Here is a 19,764-nt window from a genome sequence, read left to right as displayed (position 1 = left end):
GATACATTATTTCCACCTATCTATTGTGATACATTATTTCCACCTATCTATTGTGATACAATATTTCCACCTATCTATTGTGATACATTATTTCCACCGATCTATTGTGATACATTATTTCCACCTATCTATTGTGATACAATATTTCCACCTATCTATTGTGATACATTATTTCCACCTATCTATTGTGATACACTGTGTTCACCAATATAATGATACACTGTCCATAGTTAAACCATTAGAGGTAACACGGGAACATAAACACTGTCAGCAGGAAACCAATGAAGATCCAAACAACCAAATGATGTAACTGTGAAGAACCTACCTGCCAACAACAGTGCCTAACCACACCACAGCCAGCAGATCAATGGCGGTGGCCACCATGTTGAAGTCTCCCAGTGTTGATGCTGCGGGACGGTACAGAGAAACACACAATGGGAAGGTCAGATCTACATCACAATACTAAATGGCACACAGTAAACAATCGCCCACAGAGCAGGGGCGGGGATGGGGGAAGGGGGGACTTGGTGACTTGAGATAACGACGGGTCATGCTACACATTGTGCAAGTACGTAACACAAACTAGGGGCCCGGCCCAGCGAGACATGAAACATTGTTTCCGATCTGCGTTTCCTGTTTCGAAGCACACATACGCACGCTCTCACGCACGCATGCACGCACACACATATACTAACCCTTAGTCTATGAAATTATATAATTTTGATCGAAACAAAAAAACAATTTAAATTTAAAGGAACCCCAATGAGATGTGAACCTGAGGAAAACCTAGATTTTCTTCATTTGCGTTTCGATAGGGTTGTGTCTCAATTACTGTGACAGGCTATGTCAGATATGCATGGTATGACGAGCCGGATGGTACTTTCCTTTCCTGTTGACTTGAAAGGCAGGAAATAAGCACACTGGTGTACGGTATGTTGGCACGTATCACCATCCCGGAAAGGACATAGTTGTCTTATCACTCTAATATAACCAAACACCATGTGACACAATCAACACACAATATAGAAATCGCGTCATTTTGTCACGCGATATTTTGCACAGTGGTTGTATTTTGTTGTTTTCTCCACAGTGACGACTCTGCAGTCAAACTACGTCGTATTGTCCCATTGTCGCCCCATAAACAAATGTGGGAAAGACAGGAAAATGTATAACAGCGTGTATCACGTGCAAAGAATTAGGGTACGCATCGTCAGAAGGGCTTCTATTTATTCAGTTCCTAAAACAGGTCAAGTACCAATGTCAGTCTGGATGTGGTGAGCTTGTTTGGTTACCGTTCATCCTTATTTCATACATTATTTCACAGACTGTCATTATCATTATCATTTCCATAAACCCAAACGTTTGGGCAGCAAGACTGACTGAGTATGGTTTTACGCCGCTTTTAGCAATATTCCAGCAACATCACGGCGGGGACACCAGAAACGGGCTTCACACATTGTACCCATGTGGGGATTCGATTCCGGGTCTCCGGCGTGACGAGCCAACGCTTTAACCACTAAGCTACCCCACCGCCCCTTTGGGCAGCAAGAAGCAGACACTTCACTCCTAAGCACTATTGAGGCCATGGCATACACTACGCAGAGTTGTGTCCCCTGTGTGTATAAGGAACCTGTGGTGATGAGTTCACATTCATTGGTTATACGGTTTGGTTGATCAGCTGTATACGACTGACTGAGTTTGGTTTTACGCCGCTTTTAGCAATATTCCAGCAACATCACGGCGGGGGACACCAGAAATGGGCTTCACACATTGTACCCATGTGGGGATTCGAACCCGGGTCTTCGGCGTGACGAGCCAACGCTTTAACCACTAAGCTACCCCACCGCCCCAGCTGTATACGAACATGCCTGTACAACACTGAAGGAATCAGCTAGTCTGAGCCTCAGACCCACATAAAACTGTAGTGGTCATCTGTAGAGGCGAAAGGTCAAGGCCACATATAATCAACGAAGATAAGAAACTGAATGTGTTCTCTAGACACCAACATGGTGGTTGTGGCTCTGTTTGTCCTAACCCTGGGCGGGGCATGGTGTGTTCCGAATGTATTGCAAGATGGCGACTTCGAGGCTGGAAGTCCAAAAACGGCTTGGACGTGCACGTGCGACCTGACCTTGTCTCCAGACAGCCACACCGGAAGTCACAGTGTGAAGGTCCACAACAGGTAGTCTCCGGGAAACTATAAATAGAGTGTTTTGTAGTGTCATCAGATTGTTTCCAATGACGTAAAATGACTGTAAGTTTCCATATTCACTTAGTGTGTTGACGCTACTGAGTGTGTTGATGTACTACTGGTGCAGGGCTACTGTGTATCCAACCATGGCCGAGTGGACTACCATAGAAGGAAGAACAATACAGTACGCAATTCATCTGATCTGTTTCTGGAAGATGCTTTAATTCCATACGAACAATTAAAGGGTAAACAAATAAAAAGGCAACATAGAGAGTCAAAATGTTAATCAACACGCGATTTAGAGTAACCCTTTGAGGAAATCCTCTGGTGAAATTAGCTCCAGCTCTAGAGAACTCTTGAGAACTTTGTACTTACACACTTCAGTTTTACTTCAAGTGTCCTTAACATATGGTAGTCTGACGGTGCTGTGCTGTACCACTGACACTTAACTGGGAACGAGAGAGTGGCTTGACTATTGGAGCCTGAACAGCGAATATACAAAGTATTCCACTCGCTGTATACCAACAATATTGTTTACGGTACATGTTTACGGGTGTTCAGCTTGTATGTGGCATCTGGAATAACGGTACCTGCTGGAATAGCCAGAACACACTGAAGAGTGACTACTATTTATCTTGGGAGAACGAGAGATAAATAGAGATTATTAAGATAAAAGATAAGTTAGCATTAGGAAAATCTTTCACGAAGCAGTTATGTTAAAACATTTAGTCCTTACGACTGAGAAAGTAAACTCTGTCAAAAAAGAAACGCAACCCCTGTATTTTAGAGATTTTGATCTGAAGTTTTAGGACGACACGGCATTTTTATTATTTAAGACAGAAGTCTGAAATTTGGCAGAATAATAACCCAGATGGGCATGTTTAAAATTGTCATTTCAAAAGTCATCTCACAGACACCAGTTTGTCACCAGGGGGGCGTCTTTCTCAGTATCTCGTATGAGCACCACGCGCTGCAATCACTGCACGGCATCTCCTTGGACAAGAACGGATAAGACGCCGGATTCTTTCCTGGGGAATGGCTCTCCACTCCTCCTGCAGTGCAACGGCGAGCTGTTGCAGCGTCTGTGGCGGCGGCTGACGTTGACGTACGCGTCGATCCAGAGTATCCCACAGGTGTTCAATAGGGTTGAGGTCTGGTGATTTAGAGGGTCATGGCAAGACATTGACGTTGGAATTCTGCAGAAAGTTCATTGTTGCACGTGCAGTATGAGGCCGGGCGTTGTCCCGTTGAAAAATCTGTGTCTGTTGGTCAATAATCGGGAGAAGGTGAAGCTCTAACACGTGGTTGATGTAACGTTGGGCTGTCAGGTTCCCTGGAACGATCACCAAGTCTGATTTCTGGTTGTATGAGATGGTTCCCCAAACCATGACGCTTTCTCCGCCAAATCTGTCCACCTGTCGGACGCAGATGGGCGCAAAACGTTTATGACGTCTCCTATACAGACGCTGTCTTCCGTCGTGACGTTGCAAAAGAAAACGTGATTCATCAGAAAACCAGATTCGCCTCCAGTTTTGTAAAGTCCGTATCCTTACGTTGATGCACCACCTGAGTCGTCGGCGTCGATGTAGGGGCGTAGTACAGGTCCAACAACTGGTCTACAGGCACGTAAACCCGCTTCTTTCAGACGGTTCCTAATCGTTTGAGCTGACACTCTCCTCAAACCTGGTATTTGTGTGGCAGTCACGGTTGGTAGGGCATGCCGATTACGCAGGTGATGGACCCGGATGTACCGGTCTTGACGGGGGTCGTGATTCTGGCCTTCCACTTCTCGGGCGATCGTTGGTCAAATTGAAGTTGTTGTAGCGGCTCCAAAGTCGGGATATCGTTGTTTTGTGAACATTTAGGTGCCGTGCAACAGTTCCAAAACTTTCTCCGGCTTGAACACGACCAATGGCGATATTTCGGTCGGCAGCACTCAATCGTGGCATTTTTAACACAGCTTTTCGGCGACAAATGAATGAATATAATACGGAAGCACATGGGCTTTTATACACCCCTACATTAACTGCCATTTTCATCATTTGCATGTGTTTTTTTTGTGCGAAGTCACCATGAGGGTCATTTCATGCGTTGTGACGGAATAAGCAATAAAATACACTTATGCGTACAAATGCAGTTGTTTGGATGGTAATCTTCATTAATTACGTGTATCATTTCAATACATTCGAATAAAATTTAGTTTGGAAGCAATAACTTCATTCAAACGAATTTTTCATATCTGAGGACAGGGGTTGCGTTTCTTTTTTGACAGAGTTTATTTATCATTTTACTATAATTCATATAGTAGATTCTATTGTTGGAAATATGTGCTACAGGACGAGGACAGGACTTGTTTAGCATATTTGTGAACATCAAGCATCACCACTGTCATTTTCATCATTATTTCATCACATCCTTCTTTCCAGTGGAATCAGCCGATGATTGAAAGTGACTTCTCTGGCTTTAACATTCTATATTTAATGTTGCATGAAGGGTATTTCCCTTCTATAAACTTTGGTTTATGATACAAAATGTGCAGGTTATGTAAGCAACGTGGTGTCGGTGCGTCAGATAATCGAGGTTGTGAAGGTAAAGTTTGTATTTCTTCGAGTTTTCTGTTAGTCTCTGTTGTTTAGGGCCTGGCTTGTTCTGACTGTACATATCCTAAGATAAATGCTGTTTAATGTCAAATACATATATGTCTATTTCTATAAATAAATAAATAAATAAAATATACATGTGTATTGAATCTGTAGAAGGTCGAGATCCTCAGGTCCTGCCCAGGTGGTTCCGGTCCAGCCAGGTCACAGATACACCTTCAGTGCCTACGTCAAACTGTTGAACCAGCTACCAGGTCACTTGTACCATGGCGTCAACATCAACGTAGACATCGTGACAACACAGGGTAGGATTTGCCTTCTCAAGTAACACAACCATAGAACATGGTATGACTTGCATTCTCAAGTAACACAACCATAGATCATATGTAAACTGTATTTGTCTAAGGATTTGGTTCCCCTATCTATAAACGTTTGTTCTCTTGATGTCCTAAAACGAAATGAGTTGTTGCTCCTCCTAAAAATTTCGAATCCTCCTTTCACAGACACTCACGGGATTCGGGGACAATTCTCCTCTTGCTTTTCGGTTAAGTGAATATTTAAGTGAATGTGTAGACATTAAAGAACCTGTGAAGCCATTAAAGAACCACCCGACTACTAAGGCAAGGTATCTTCTGTAAACAGGAAGACATCACCACGACAAGATGGGCAAGTCTCCCTACATACAGCTTGGTACAGGGTGGCATCTGATAGGAGGGGACTATCTCATACCTAACAGTAAGTGTGGTGACAAGTCTCCCTACATACAGCTTGGTACAGGGTGGCATCTGATAGGAGGGGACTATCTCATACCCAACAGTAAGTGTGGTAACAAGTCTCCCTACATACAGCTTGGTACAGGGTGGCATCTGATAGGAGGGGACTATCTCATACCTAACAGTAAGTGTGGTAACAAGTCTCCCTACATACAGCTTGGTACAGGGTGGCATCTGATAGGAGGGGACTATCTCATACCCAACAGTAAGTGTGGTAACAAGTCTCCCTACATACAGCTTGGTACAGGGTGGCATCTGATAGGAGGGGACTATCTCATACCTAACAGTAAGTGTGGTGACAAGTCTCCCTACGTACAGCTTGGTACAGGGTGGCATCTGATAGGAGGGGACTATCTCATACCCAACAGTAAGTGTGGTGACAAGTTTCCCTACATACAGCTTGGTACAGGGTGGCATCTGATAGGAGGGGACTATCTCATACCCAACAGTAAGTGTGGTGACAAGTCTCCCTACGTACAGCTTGGTACAGGGTGGCATCTGATAGGAGGGGACTATCTCATACCCAACAGTAAGTGTGGTGACAAGTTTCCCTACATACAGCTTGGTACAGGGTGGCATCTGATAGGAGGGGACTATCTCATACCTAACAGTAAGTGTGGTGACAAGTTTCCTACATACAGCTTGGTACAGGGGTGGCATCTGATAGGAGGGGACTATCTCATACCTAACAGTAAGTGTGGTGACAAGTCTCCCTACATACAGCTTGGTACAGGGTGGCATCTGATAGGAGGGGACTATCTCATACCTAACAGTAAGTGTGGTAACAAGTCTCCCTACATACAGCTTGGTACAGGGTGGCATCTGATAGGAGGGGACTATCTTATACCTAACAGTAAGTGTGGTGACAAGTATCCCTACATACAGCTTGGTACAGGGTGGCATCTGATAGGAGGGGACTATATCATACCTAACAGTAAGTTTGGAAAGACGTCTCATTCATTTCATGTGTGAAGTATTTTCAAATGAATAGTTTGTTTAGAAAGATGATCTAAGCGAACAATTTGTATTCAGTGACCAAAACAACGAATGGCTTGTTTTATGGCGAACGTCAAATCGTATTTCTAAGATATTATTTCTGCAATTGTAAGAATGTGTAGCTTCTGCGAGACGTCACCAACAAGCATAGGAAGTTTAGGAGTTGTCAGTCTCGGAGTCGGCCCACGATGACTGACACACAGTTTACCACACAGGATGCTCTGTGCAGGGGAGTCCTGTATTCCGTGGGGCAAGGGGAGGCACCACTTTTCAACTCTCAGCAGAAAATATCACTGTGATGACTTCACTGGGGCAGACAAGTGGGCCTCAAGAGTTCGCGTGTTTGATTTTTCACATAGGTGTACTGAGCGAGACCTATTTTATGTGTTACTCGTATAGAATGTTGCTGAATACTGCGATAATATCATACTCATGCTCGCTATGTATAATGTAATAGCGATATTATGAAGTAATATTGGAAATTTAAAAAAACAAACCCACTAATTTCAGACACCAAAACGTTTAAGGTGTACATTGAAATTGATCAACCACAAGTAAACTACCTCCTTGACTCGGCCATTTTTGAGGAAGTACCTCCTCTACACAACTTCCGGTCTGCAGCAGACGACAGGATAGAGACACTGAGGAAAGCAAACGTCACTATCAAGTAGGTAACCATGGTGACAGATGTCTTTTGTATCTAATTCTTTGTTGTTTTAGAGACCAGCAAGAATGCTGAGAATTATCACACACACTATTTCTCATCTGCTTGTGACTGATGACATTAAGAATACTTATCAAATATTTAGAAGAAAACTACATAGTTGCATCTTCAGTGAGTTAAAAAAGATGTTGATAAAGCTGAATGCTTCATTCGACACATACCAATGTTAACACACCCAAGCTGTTTGATTACAGACTCGCCGGTTCACAGATCGACCCAAGGGGATTAACTGTGGATGTAAGTATGTTTCAGATCACGTGAGTAATGATTGTACAACCAAACACATGTTCAGGTAATTTGTAATCAGTGTCAACTGAAATGGACATTAGTGGCCCAGTCATCCAGGGAACAGAGAGTTGTGTTTCCTTGGGACATCATGAGCGACAGAAACCTTTCATAGCTGGTTCCATTCCAAACTTGGCACCATACCTGTGGTTGAGTCTTTCACCGAACCCGTGAATAGCCAAGACCTGCATTACTTCAAATATCAAACTGACAACAGGGGACATGACTAAAATACATGCAACTTGAAACCGTTTACTTACTTGAAAGAGGAAACGCCTTATATAATGGCATTGTTAACAGCATTTCTAACATGCAGACAGACAGACAGACAGACAGTTTTATTTGTAATGCGGGCCTAGTAGCCTATAATACGGTTTACAATTCATTTGAATAAATTAATAGTGGTCAACATCGGTGTACAAAGGTTGCTCTAAGTTTGAAGATATGGTGAAGGAACAAAGCAGTTATATGGATTACGTGACGGTTTTTAGACTTGAAAATGGCTGAAATAGTTAATTGTCCATTATAAACATTTTATAGCTGTAAGAAATATTCATCTCGTATATGCTGATATTTCTGACACATTGAAAAAAACGTGGATTCCTTTTCAATTTCCCGAGCACCACAGTGTGGACAGTAAACTTCTGTTGTTGTTGTTTCCTTGTTAGTCCTATATTTGTTGACTTGTTGTGGGATATTCGGAATTTACAGAATGCCTGGATAAAATGATGATATTTCAATTCTGTTACGCATAATTCTAGGTTTCCGTCGTGTTTAAGTTGTGAGTAATGGTCGAGGAACTTGGAATTACTGATTTCTGTGTGCCATGTTTGAAAGACGATACCCTTAACTCTCTGCTTGAAGATGTACATAAATAATCTCACATCTCCGACGCCTTGGTTTATCCACACATTCGAGAACCCGCTCAGGAATAATATGGATCCAACTTTTGTAGTCCAATTGGTTTTACCCACATCATCGAATGTTTTAAGCATATTGTAACACTGTCGGGGGTGGGTGGGTAACGATGCTCGTTCATTGACAGCAACTTGAACCTAAACTTAATCATTTTTATTTGGGTGAGTACAAACATGGGATGACGTCCTAGTTCTCCGAGGATGGCTTTGTTTGATGCAAACTTACCAATTTTAGAAATCTTTTGAAAAACATCGTTTGGATCCTGTCTATTTCCTTAGAATAAGTATCTCCCCAAACTTCGGCTCCATAGTAATATACGAGCTATTTGTTTGTTGAAAATCGTGCGAGCGGTTGCACAGGTAATTTCCTTTTTCATTTGGAAAAGAATAAATACAGGCAAACAGGCTTTATATGCTTGTTGAGCGAGGGTTTCACACGCCTTTGTCCAAACCAGTCTCGACGAAAATATTATACTGAGGTATTTATACTATGTCACTACCTTTGCGGTTGATTGCGGAAACCTCACTCGTTTTAATGATGCCGCTGTTACCGAACACAACAATATTGGATTTGTTGAGATTCAGTTCCAGACCTCATTTGAGGCAAAACGATTCCAAAAAGTTTCTAACATGCGGTGTATTGTGTGATACCCATAATGGGTACGACTTTCATGGAACAGATGGTGAAGATAATTTAGTTGAACAAAAACGAGACAGAACCCTTTCCATAATAAGTCCATAATACGTCTGCAATAAGTTCAGGATGAGTACACAACAAGTCCACAATAAGTCCTTAATGTGTATGTCACTATACATATTAGCGACAGTTCTACTTTAATCTTGTGTCGTCGCTACCCGTGTTGATATAGACCAGCATAGACCAGCATACATGACGTCTTGGCAACATTACTCTACTAACTCCCGGACAGACAGCAGAACACTGAAGTAATGTTTGACTTTCAGTTAGAGCAGACCTCCAGCGAGTTCATCATCGGCTCAGCTGTTCACGCCGATATGATAGTTGACCCCAGCTACAGGAAGTACCAGGACTACTTCTACAAGAACTTTGAGTGGGGAGTCCTGGCTAACACCCTCAAGTGGAGAGCCACGGAACGTGTGGAGGTACACAGAAACATTCTGAGAATCTTAGACAACGTCAGCACCTCCGGAGCAGACATTCTTGTTTTTCCGCTTACATTAGCTTGTAATTAAGTATAGCTTTTATTGTTTCAATACAACAGAATTACTAAACGCCAATTTTGTCGAAATTTTGTTTTGTAACATACAAATTGTGCAACATTCTTTGAGTACTCGTAAATAGGTTTTCAAGTAAATGAACAGGTATTTATTTTCCTGGGATACCAGAGAGGGACCCTCTCTTGGACGTCTTTAGTGTGACGAACAAATGCTTCAGTCATCGGGCAACCATCCTGTCAATTTAACCTTTTAACATCTGTCGAGATTCACCTGTCAGGAACTGAAGAAGCGCACCGTGAAACATTTTTCATTTACAGTGTTGTTAATTTCCCACGTTGTTTCCAATAAGTCTTGACCTTATTTCATGACACAGATGCTGGTTAGTTGTTGTTTACAAGAATATACGTTTCACAGATGTTTTCTGTGTGACAGATCATGTGACACATTCTGTGAGGTAAAGAGTGTGTTAAAGATAGAACCGTGTTCTTTCCACAGGGACAACTTCGGTACTCGCGGCCCTTCACTGCCATTGACGCACTCCTCAAACACGGGTATGTCCCACACAGACAGGAGGGTGTTATATGGGGTGGTGACGTATGAGGGACGAGGAAAGGGGGGTGGGGTGGATGAATGTGAGTGAGTGAGTGAATGTTGTCTATGTTCAAATTATGACAATGATGTAGCCATGTACTCACGGCCTGTATCGAATCTGGATCTCAAATAATGGTGAGCACCAATGGTTGTTATTAATAATGCTCACCACAAATCATCCTCAGGCATACAGCCACTAAACGTTTTGGCTTGTCGAAAACCATTGATCATCAGGAATACCAAACACCAGCCTTGATCAGTTCATCAGCTGTAGACCGCCTCCATGGTGTAGTGGTTAGAGCGCCCGCCCGGAGAGCGGAAGGTCGCGGGTTCGATCCCCGACCGTGTCATACCAAAAGACGTTAAAATATGGTACTTGTTGGTCCCTGCCTGGCGCTCGGCATTAATGGGTACAACCCGGACTGGTCGGCTCGGAGTCAGTATAATGTGTCTGAGTGGGGTATTCATGCTTCACTGCGGCATGGTATCTCAGTGGGCTGGCACTATAAAACCTTCTTCAGTCTGGGCTAGTACAAGCAGCCGCACATACACATACACACGCATGCACGTCGTCATATGAGCGATATATTCTCAACCACGACGTTAAACCCAATTTCACCTCACCTCATCAGCTGTAATTTCTCAGAAGCTCTAGTGGTTTTGTTAGTAACCTTTTCAGAGAACAATGTCAGCTCACACCGATGGTACACACGTTACAGGAACGCACTGACAGGGTTTCACGCGGTTTCCACTGTTTCCTCATTGCAGTGTGGTTAACGTATACTGAATGGTTCTAATGCACTCCGTCTTGCCTTCAATGTATAAAGTGTTAATGTTACAGAAAGAAGGTCAAAGGTCACAATATATTTTGGGACGTCGTGAAGGACATCCCAGACTGGCAGTACAACAAGACTGGATCTGAACTCAGACTCCTCATGGCCAAACGGATTCACGAACTGGTAGGCGGCCTCAAGGGGAAGTAAGTGGTCGGTTTCATGATCGTGTGCCCTGCTTTTCATTCCGTGATGCTAGGTGGGTTAAACGTGTTGCATTGACATAACTGCTTGAACATATACTCACATATTGTGATTGACTTGAAGTTACATATGTGAATTGACTACTGATATTTTTTTTATGAGACCTTTTTAATATTGAAAGAAAAGCATTCCACGGTATTGTGTTGATAACATCTCCAAAAGCGGCATATGGTGTCCCTGTGCACGTTAAACTGCTATACAACGTTACGCTGGGGCGTTCCGGTTTCAAGCATTCCAATGGCTCACCATCATTAATTTTCAGTTAGCCGTGGCATAGAGAAAGCAAGCAGATTCTTCCAAAATTATGTTTTTCGGACCCGCCGACGTCTAAACAATGATTTGGGTGACAATGATTCGAGGCTTAGAGGCACACTTTTTAAAAGGGCACGTTTTATGCCTTTTTTCTTGACTTCTTGAAAGCACAAAATACGCACGCAAAACTACCGACAGGGCCCTGTTTCGGTTATGGATTAAGTGTACTTTATCTGAATGTTTAAATGCGTTAAATATATTCTCATTTATATAAACAAATGTGTTGATCACACTAACTTTTGCCTGGAAGTATATTTGTTTCGACATGTTTGTAATCACAGAGACTGACTTACCCACTCCTGGCTGATTAATGTGACATCTATACTACCTGTACGGACTCCAAGAAAACCTACCCCTCATTGGATGCGGACAACGAGAACTGTGTCTGTGGGTGAGGTGTCCATGTTAAACTAGTATCATGGGCGAGCACTGAAACAACTGTAACTCGGACTAACACACGCACGCACGCACGCACGCACGCACGCACGCACGCACGCACACACACACACACACACACACACAAAAATTCTCACATAGCCACAATTTGCAATTTTATCATTGAATACATTGTCCCTAGACTCCAACACTGGGACGTGAACAACGAGAATCTTCACGGCGACTTCTACGAACAGAAACTCAAAGACCCCAACATCACCATGTGGATGTTCAGAGAGACACACAAAGCAGACCCAGCAGTCAAACTCTTCCTCAACGACTACAACATCGTCAAGAGTCAGTTGGACACGTTTGTAAGTAGTGCGTCAGGGACGTTATTCCATCTCAGTCAATACATCTTTATTCTCAATACTGGAATACCACAGGCCCCCACTACACGCATCACAGTGACTTACCAACTACCATGGCAAGATACATATGCAAAGGTTACAAACAATATCAGTGTCGACTGGCTTCATCAAGGAAACAAATGTATTTTGAAGTGAGTGAGTGAGTGAGTTTAGTTTTACACGGCACTCAGCAATATTCCAGCTATATGGCGGCGGTCTGTAAATAATCGAATCTGGACCAGACAATCCAGTGATCAACAACATGAGCATCGATCTGCGCAATTGGGAACCGATGACATGTGTCAACCAAGTCAGCGAGCCTGACCACCCGATCCCGTTAGTTGCCTCTTACGACAAGCATGGGTTGCTGAAGATCAATATTCTAGCCCGGACCTTCACGGGTGTATTTTGAAGAATCACATAGTATGGTATTGTCTTTTATCGGGATATTGTAAGTGTACAGCGTCCATCCTCCTCCAATCGACAGTGCGTTCACAATGTGTGATCTCTCAGTCTATTATTGTGCTAGTTTAATCTTTAATCTAAGCGCACTACGTCTACGTTGTGCTATGAACGTTCTGAACCTTTTCAGGTTGACATCCATTAAAAAACTGTCAGTAGATAACAGTGGTTTGTAGAACTTATAGATCCATTTACTAGTTGAACGGAGGTCCACTTTTGCATCTATATATCAACAATTGTTTGTCTTTGTGACAATGAATGTTTTCTTTTACAAATATTGATTTTCATTGATTGTTTCATGCTAAACAGTAACATATATGTAAAGAGCCAGTTCTTACACCGAAAACGTTCAGTATAAATACCTAACGTATCTTTATCACTGAAATGACGTGGGAGCCACGGGTGACGCCCACATTCTACATACACCATTACATGTGAAGTACATTGTTTCCTACCGATCAGTGTTTTTAACACTCATGGAGCTGGCTTCTGAGAGGTGAGGTGAGGTGAAATTGGGTTTAACGTCGTGCTTGAGAATATTTCGCTCTTATGACGACGTGCATGCGTGTGTATGTGTATGTGCGGCTGCTTGTACTAGCCCAGACTGAAGAAGGTTTTATAGTGCTAGCCCACTGAGATACCATGCCGCAGTGAAGCCCACTCAGACACATTATACTGACTCCAAGCCGACCAGTCCTTGTTGTACCCATTAATGCCGAGCGCCAGGCAGGGACCAACAAGTACCATATTTTAAGGTCTTTTGGTATGACGCGATCGGGGATCGAACCCGCGACCTTCCGCTCTAACCACTACACCACGGAGGCGGCCGGCTTCTGAGAGAGAAATGTATGGTCTCATCTCACACACGCCATGGCGATTCTGGGTTTGAATTGGTCCTAGGCGACTGATGTTATAGATGCGACTCAGTCTCCGTGCCCTGGGGTGTGCATGGCTGCTCATGACATCGGTCATCGGATCGTCCAGATTCAACTGTTTACATGTCGAGGTTACGTAGCTGAAATGTTGTCTGAATCTGGAGTTAAACATTTAGACGAAACTTACCCTACAGGGTTAGGGTCATCCAGGATCCCCATCAGTCACAGTCCCTTTGTGTATACTGCAGGCTTTACGTGTCAACACTTGTATATCTTAAGCAATGTGGCTTCCGCATGCTACTGCAATGCTAATCTCCATTGTAGATACATGCCTCTCAATCTTTATTCTGTTAATCCTTTGCTAACGGTGTTAGAACCTACACCGAGACGTCGCTCTCACTGTGAAAAAGAAGTTGTTCATCCATATATTGTTAATCCTTCCTTGGTTCAATATTTTGTCATCTGAAAACACTGACAGGGTTTCACAGTGACGTTAAGTTCATTTACTCTCAGGTAAGTAAGTCAAATTGACAGATTTCATAAAAAAGCCCTATTAAGTGTCAAAAACCTCATATTTTAGATTTATTTGCATGCACATAACGACATTGTATGTCCTTCCATCCCCATTATACAGGCATATCTGGATCAGGCCACGACGTTCCGGAAGTCCGGAGTTCCTGTTGGTGGTGTTGGGATACAGAGTCACATGAGTCCTCCAGTCGACATCGCGGCCGTCAAGGTCAATGTCTTAATGCACTCACAACCAATAACATATTTCGAAACTAATCGAGTTTGAGTTTGGAATGTGGATTGCTGACATAACGACATAATGATGACTTGCTCTAGCTGTTGAAGGCCTTGACCACTGGTTAGCCTCTTGTACCATTCATTATCGCTAACAGTGAGAGGTGGATAATTAAACTGCTGCCATAATGGTAGGTCTTAGACGCATCCGGTTGAAACAAAACAGAAACAAAGATGAGAAGTAGATTCCGGAAGGACAGGCGCGCCTCGCCTTGTTTCTACATCGGGACATTGGCTTGGCCGAGATTACACAGGATCGTTAGGGTTATCTGCACGACATGTACAAGCGAGGTATGCATGTGTTTGATCGTATGTGAGAGTGGTGTATTGGGAGTGTTTGTAATTTCATCTGTGTTTGTATGGAACTGAGAAGGGACATTGTCCCATGTCGCATTGTCGCCCTCTCAAAAACAAGTAAAGTGAGGCAAAATAAACCAAAACGCGACACGCGACGTTGCGACAACGCGACATTTCGCCCATTTGTCGCATTGTCGCGTTTTGAATAATATTTTTCTATTCCTCAAAAGGGCGACAGGCGACATAGCGACAATTTTCAAGGTCAAAATATGTCGCGTGTCGCGTTTTGGTTAATTTTGCCTCATTTTGCTTGTATTTGAGAGGGCGACAACGCGACAATGTCCCTTCCAGGATTCCATAGTGTTTGCCCGTGTAGATGTTTTGAGAGTATATGCGCTTTTGTCTATCAGTACATATATCTGACGTGCTGTTTGGTAGCCACCTAGGCAGTAAAGACAGGAACGGGATAAAACCTACTGTCTATTGTGTAAAAGTTTGCATTGAAACAACAAGTTGACATCAGAGCGTCGACCTGCATCTCGGTATTTAGTCGGTGTCTGTATATCTGTATGTCTGCGTATGTGTCTCTGAATACTCGTGTCTGTATGTCTACAGTTCCGTCTGGACCAGGTTGCCAAAGCAGGCCTACCCATCATGATCACAGAGCTGGATGTGGACACAGCGGACGAGCAGGAGAAGGCACGCATCTACGAGGATCTCTACCGTCTGTACTACAGGTGGGACCTGTATACTGACATGTGTGGTCTCCCATGTAGGATCTCTACCGTCTGTACTACAGGTGGGACCTGTATACTGACATGTGTGATCTTCCCATGTAGGATCTCTACCGTCTGTACTACAGGTGGGACGTGTATACTGACATGTGTGGTCTCCCATGTAGGATCTCTACCGTCTGTACTACAGGTGGGACCTGTATACTGACATGTGTGATCTTCCCATGTAGGATCTCTACCGTCTGTACTACAGGTGGGACGTGTATACTGACATGTGTGATCTTCCCATGTAGGATCTCTACCGTCTGTACTACAGGTGGGACGTGTATACTGACATGTGTGATCTTCCCATGTAGGATCTCTACCGTCTGTACTACAGGTGGGACGTGTATACTGACATGTGTGATCTTCCCATGTAGGATCTCTACCGTCTGTACAACAGGTGGGACGTGTATACTGACATGTGTGATCTTCCCATGTAGGATTTCTACCGTCTGTACTACAGGTGGGACGTGTATACTGACATGTGTGGTCTTCCCATGTGGGATCTTTACCGTCTGTACAACAGGTGGGACGTGTATACTGACATGTGTGATCTTCCCATGTAGGATCTCTACCGTCTGTACAACAGGTGGGACGTGTATACTGACTTGTGTGATCTTCCCATGTAGGATCTCTACCGTCTGTACTACAGGTGGGACGTGTATACTGACATGTGTGATCTTCCCATGTAGGATCTCTACCGTCTGTACTACAGGTGGGACGTGTATACTGACATGTGTGATCTTCCCATGTAGGATCTCTACCGTCTGTACTACAGGTGGGACGTGTATACTGACATGTGTGATCTTCCCATGTAGGATCTCTACCGTCTGTACTACAGGTGGGACGTGTATACTGACTTGTGTGATCTTCCCATGTAGGATCTCTACCGTCTGTACTACAGGTGGGACGTGTATACTGACATGTGTGATCTTCCCATGTAGGATCTCTACCGTCTGTACTACAGTAGGGACGTGTATACTGACATGTGTGATCTTCCCTTGTAGGATCTCTAACGTCTGTACTACAGGTGTGACGTGTATACTGACATGTGTGATCTTCCCATGTAGGATCTCTACCGTCTGTACTACAGGTGGGACGTGTATACTGACATGTGTGATCTTCCCATGTAGGATCTCTACCGTCTGTACTACAGGTGGGACGTGTATACTGACATGTGTGATCTTCCCATGTAGGATCTCTACCATCTGTACTACAGGTGGGACGTGTACATTCAGACATGTGTGATCTTCCCATGTAGGATCTCTACCGTCTGTACTACAGGTGGGACGTGTACATTCAGACATGTGTGATCTTCCCATGTAGGATCTCTACCGTCTGTACTACAGGTGGGACGTGTACATTCAGACCTGTGTGATCTTCCCATGTAGGATCTACCGTCTGTACTACAGGTGGGACGTGTATACTGACATGTGTGATCTTCCCATGTAGGATCTCTACCGTCTGTACTACAGGTGGGACGTGTATACTGACATGTATGGTCTCCCATGTAGGATCTTTACCGTCTGTACTAGAGGTGGGACTTGTATACTGACACGTGTGATCTCCCATGTATGATCTTTACCGTCTGTACTACAGGTGGGACTTGTATACTGACATGTGTGATCTTCCCATGTAGGATCTCTACCGTCTGTACTACAGGTGGGACGTGTATACTGACATGTGTGATCTTCCCATGTAGGATCTCTACCGTCTGTACTACAGGTGGGACTTGTATACTGACACGTGTGATCTCCCATGTAGGATCTTTACCGTCTGTACTACAGGTGGGACTTGTATACTGACATGTGTGATCTTCCCATGTAGGATCTGCCGTCTGTACTACAGGTGGGACGTGTATACTGACATGTGTGATCTTCCCATGTAGGATCTCTACCGTCTGTACTACAGGTGGGACGTGTACATTCAGACATGTGTGATCTTCCCATGTAGGATCTCTACCGTCTGTACTACAGGTGGGACTTGTATACTGACACCTGTGATCTCCCATGTAGGATCTTTACCGTCTGTACTACAGGTGGGACTTGTATACTGACATGTGTGATCTTCCCATGTAGGATCTACCGTCTGTACTACAGTAGGGACGTGTATACTGACATGTGTGATCTTCCCATGTAGGATCTCTACCGTCTGTACTACAGGTGGGACGTGTACATTCAGACATGTGTGATCTTCCCATGTAGGATCTCTACCGTCTGTACTACAGGTGGGACGTGTACATTCAGACATGTGTGATCTTCGCATGTAGGATCTACCGCCTGTACTACAGGTGGGACGTGTATACTGACATGTGTGATCTTCCCATGTAGGATCTCTACCGTCCGTACTACAGGTGGGACGTGTATACTGTGATGTGTGATCTTCCCATGTAGGATCTCTACCGTCCGTACTACAGGTGGGACGTGTATACTGACATGTGTGATCTTCCCATGTAGGATCTCTACCGTCTGTACTACAGGTGGGACGTATATACTGACATGTGTGATCTTCCCATGTAGGATCTCTACCGTCTGTACTACAGGTGGGACGTGTATACTGACATGTGTGGTCTTCCCATGTAGGATCTCTACCGTCTGTACTACAGGTGGGACGTGTATACTGACTTGTGTGATCTTCCCATTTAGGATCTCTACCGCCTGTACTACAGGTGGGACGTGTATACTGACATGTGTGATCTTCCCATGTAGGATCTCTACCGTCTGTACTACAGGTGGGACGTGTATACTGACATGTGTGATCTTCCCATGTAGGATCTCTACCGTCTGTACTACAGGTAGGACGTGTATACTGACATGTGTGATCTTCCCATATAGGATCTCCACCGTCTGTACACTTATCGTGTGATGTGTTTTATCCAGAACGTGTTTGAGTTTTTGTATAATTCCAGTCCACAGGTTGAATGATTCATATCTTCTTGGGGTGGTGTTAGCTATATTCCAACGTTACACTGACTCTTCTCGGCAGCCACCCCGCCGTTGAGGGAATAGTACAATGGCACTTCTGGAGCCGACAGATTCGGAAACCTCAGGCAGTGCTGACGGAGGGACCGGATGTCACGGTAGGTCAAGGTCACAGGCATATAGACAGGGGTTTGAGGTAGAGTACACTCTTAGATCGGCTTTCTATGCTTCTTGCTTTACCAGAAAACAGTATAATTGTTGGTTGTGTGATTCTGATCAGTGAACGTCTTGTACCCCTGTGACTGATCACTCAGTCCACAAAGGAACCTTCTGCTCCACTCTTCATAGGGATCTATTCGTCATTCAGTACATAACAAACCTATCATTGTAGAAAGGCAATCGCCATGATAAGATAAACCTCTAAATATCTAGGATATTATTACATCCACAACATTCCAAATTGTCTATGATTACAGCCGAACGCTGCGGGCAAGATAGTTCGCCAGTTAGTGTGGGAGACTGGAGAACCAACCAGACCCTCCCGATATCACGTGACCAGGACGTTAACATACGGGCCTTCAAGGGAGAGTACAAACTGAGAGTGAAGCATCATGGGAAGGTTATCCGGGAGGAGGACTTCACTCTGGGACAGGCGGGGGTGGACCTCACTGTGTCTCTCAGCGGAACAGGTGCGTGTATCTCAGTGTTTGAATAATGTCGTGATTTGAGGGCAAGATAGTTGAGCAAAAGTGAAAAATATATACACCACGAAGACCTTTCTTTGGGGAAATGGAGTTTAATTTCCTTGTGAAGCCCACCCGAACAAATATGTTTTTAACCTCCCATCCCTATACAGGACAAGTTAAACGGTGGCTATCAATAAATGTCACTTCAGTTCCAGCTTAAAAATAACATAACATATTACAATATTCATGAGAGCAGCACCCGGAAGATATATTGGTGTGTGTATTTCAGGTACTCAGCCGCACGTGACCCAGATACTGGTCGGATGATGAAGCATGGGCTTGGTGTCGTCTCTTTCTGTAAAATATGCACATTAAATCTTCAATAAACACATAACACACTGTCTAGTAATGGTGTATGTTTGAAAGTGATTATTGTTCATGTGTGTACCTGCGCTATCTACAGCTTCATGGAAATGTCTTACAAAGAGTTGCCATTGGATACACTGTATGAAGCCCATTTCTGGGTTCCCCCGTC

General features: G+C 43.9%; 1 pseudogene; it reads left to right on the top strand.

Moving 5' to 3' along the window:
- Positions 1-1,984: 1,984 nt before the first annotated feature.
- Positions 1,985-19,634, top strand: LOC124267392 (annotated as a pseudogene).
- The last annotated feature ends 130 nt before the right edge of the window (positions 19,635-19,764 follow it).

This window comes from Haliotis rubra, unplaced genomic scaffold (genome assembly GCF_003918875.1).
Source record: "Haliotis rubra isolate DU_JTF1 unplaced genomic scaffold, ASM391887v1 Scf131, whole genome shotgun sequence".
Taxonomy (NCBI): Eukaryota; Metazoa; Mollusca; class Gastropoda; order Lepetellida; family Haliotidae; genus Haliotis; species Haliotis rubra.
This window is presented reverse-complemented; position numbering and strand designations above follow the sequence as displayed.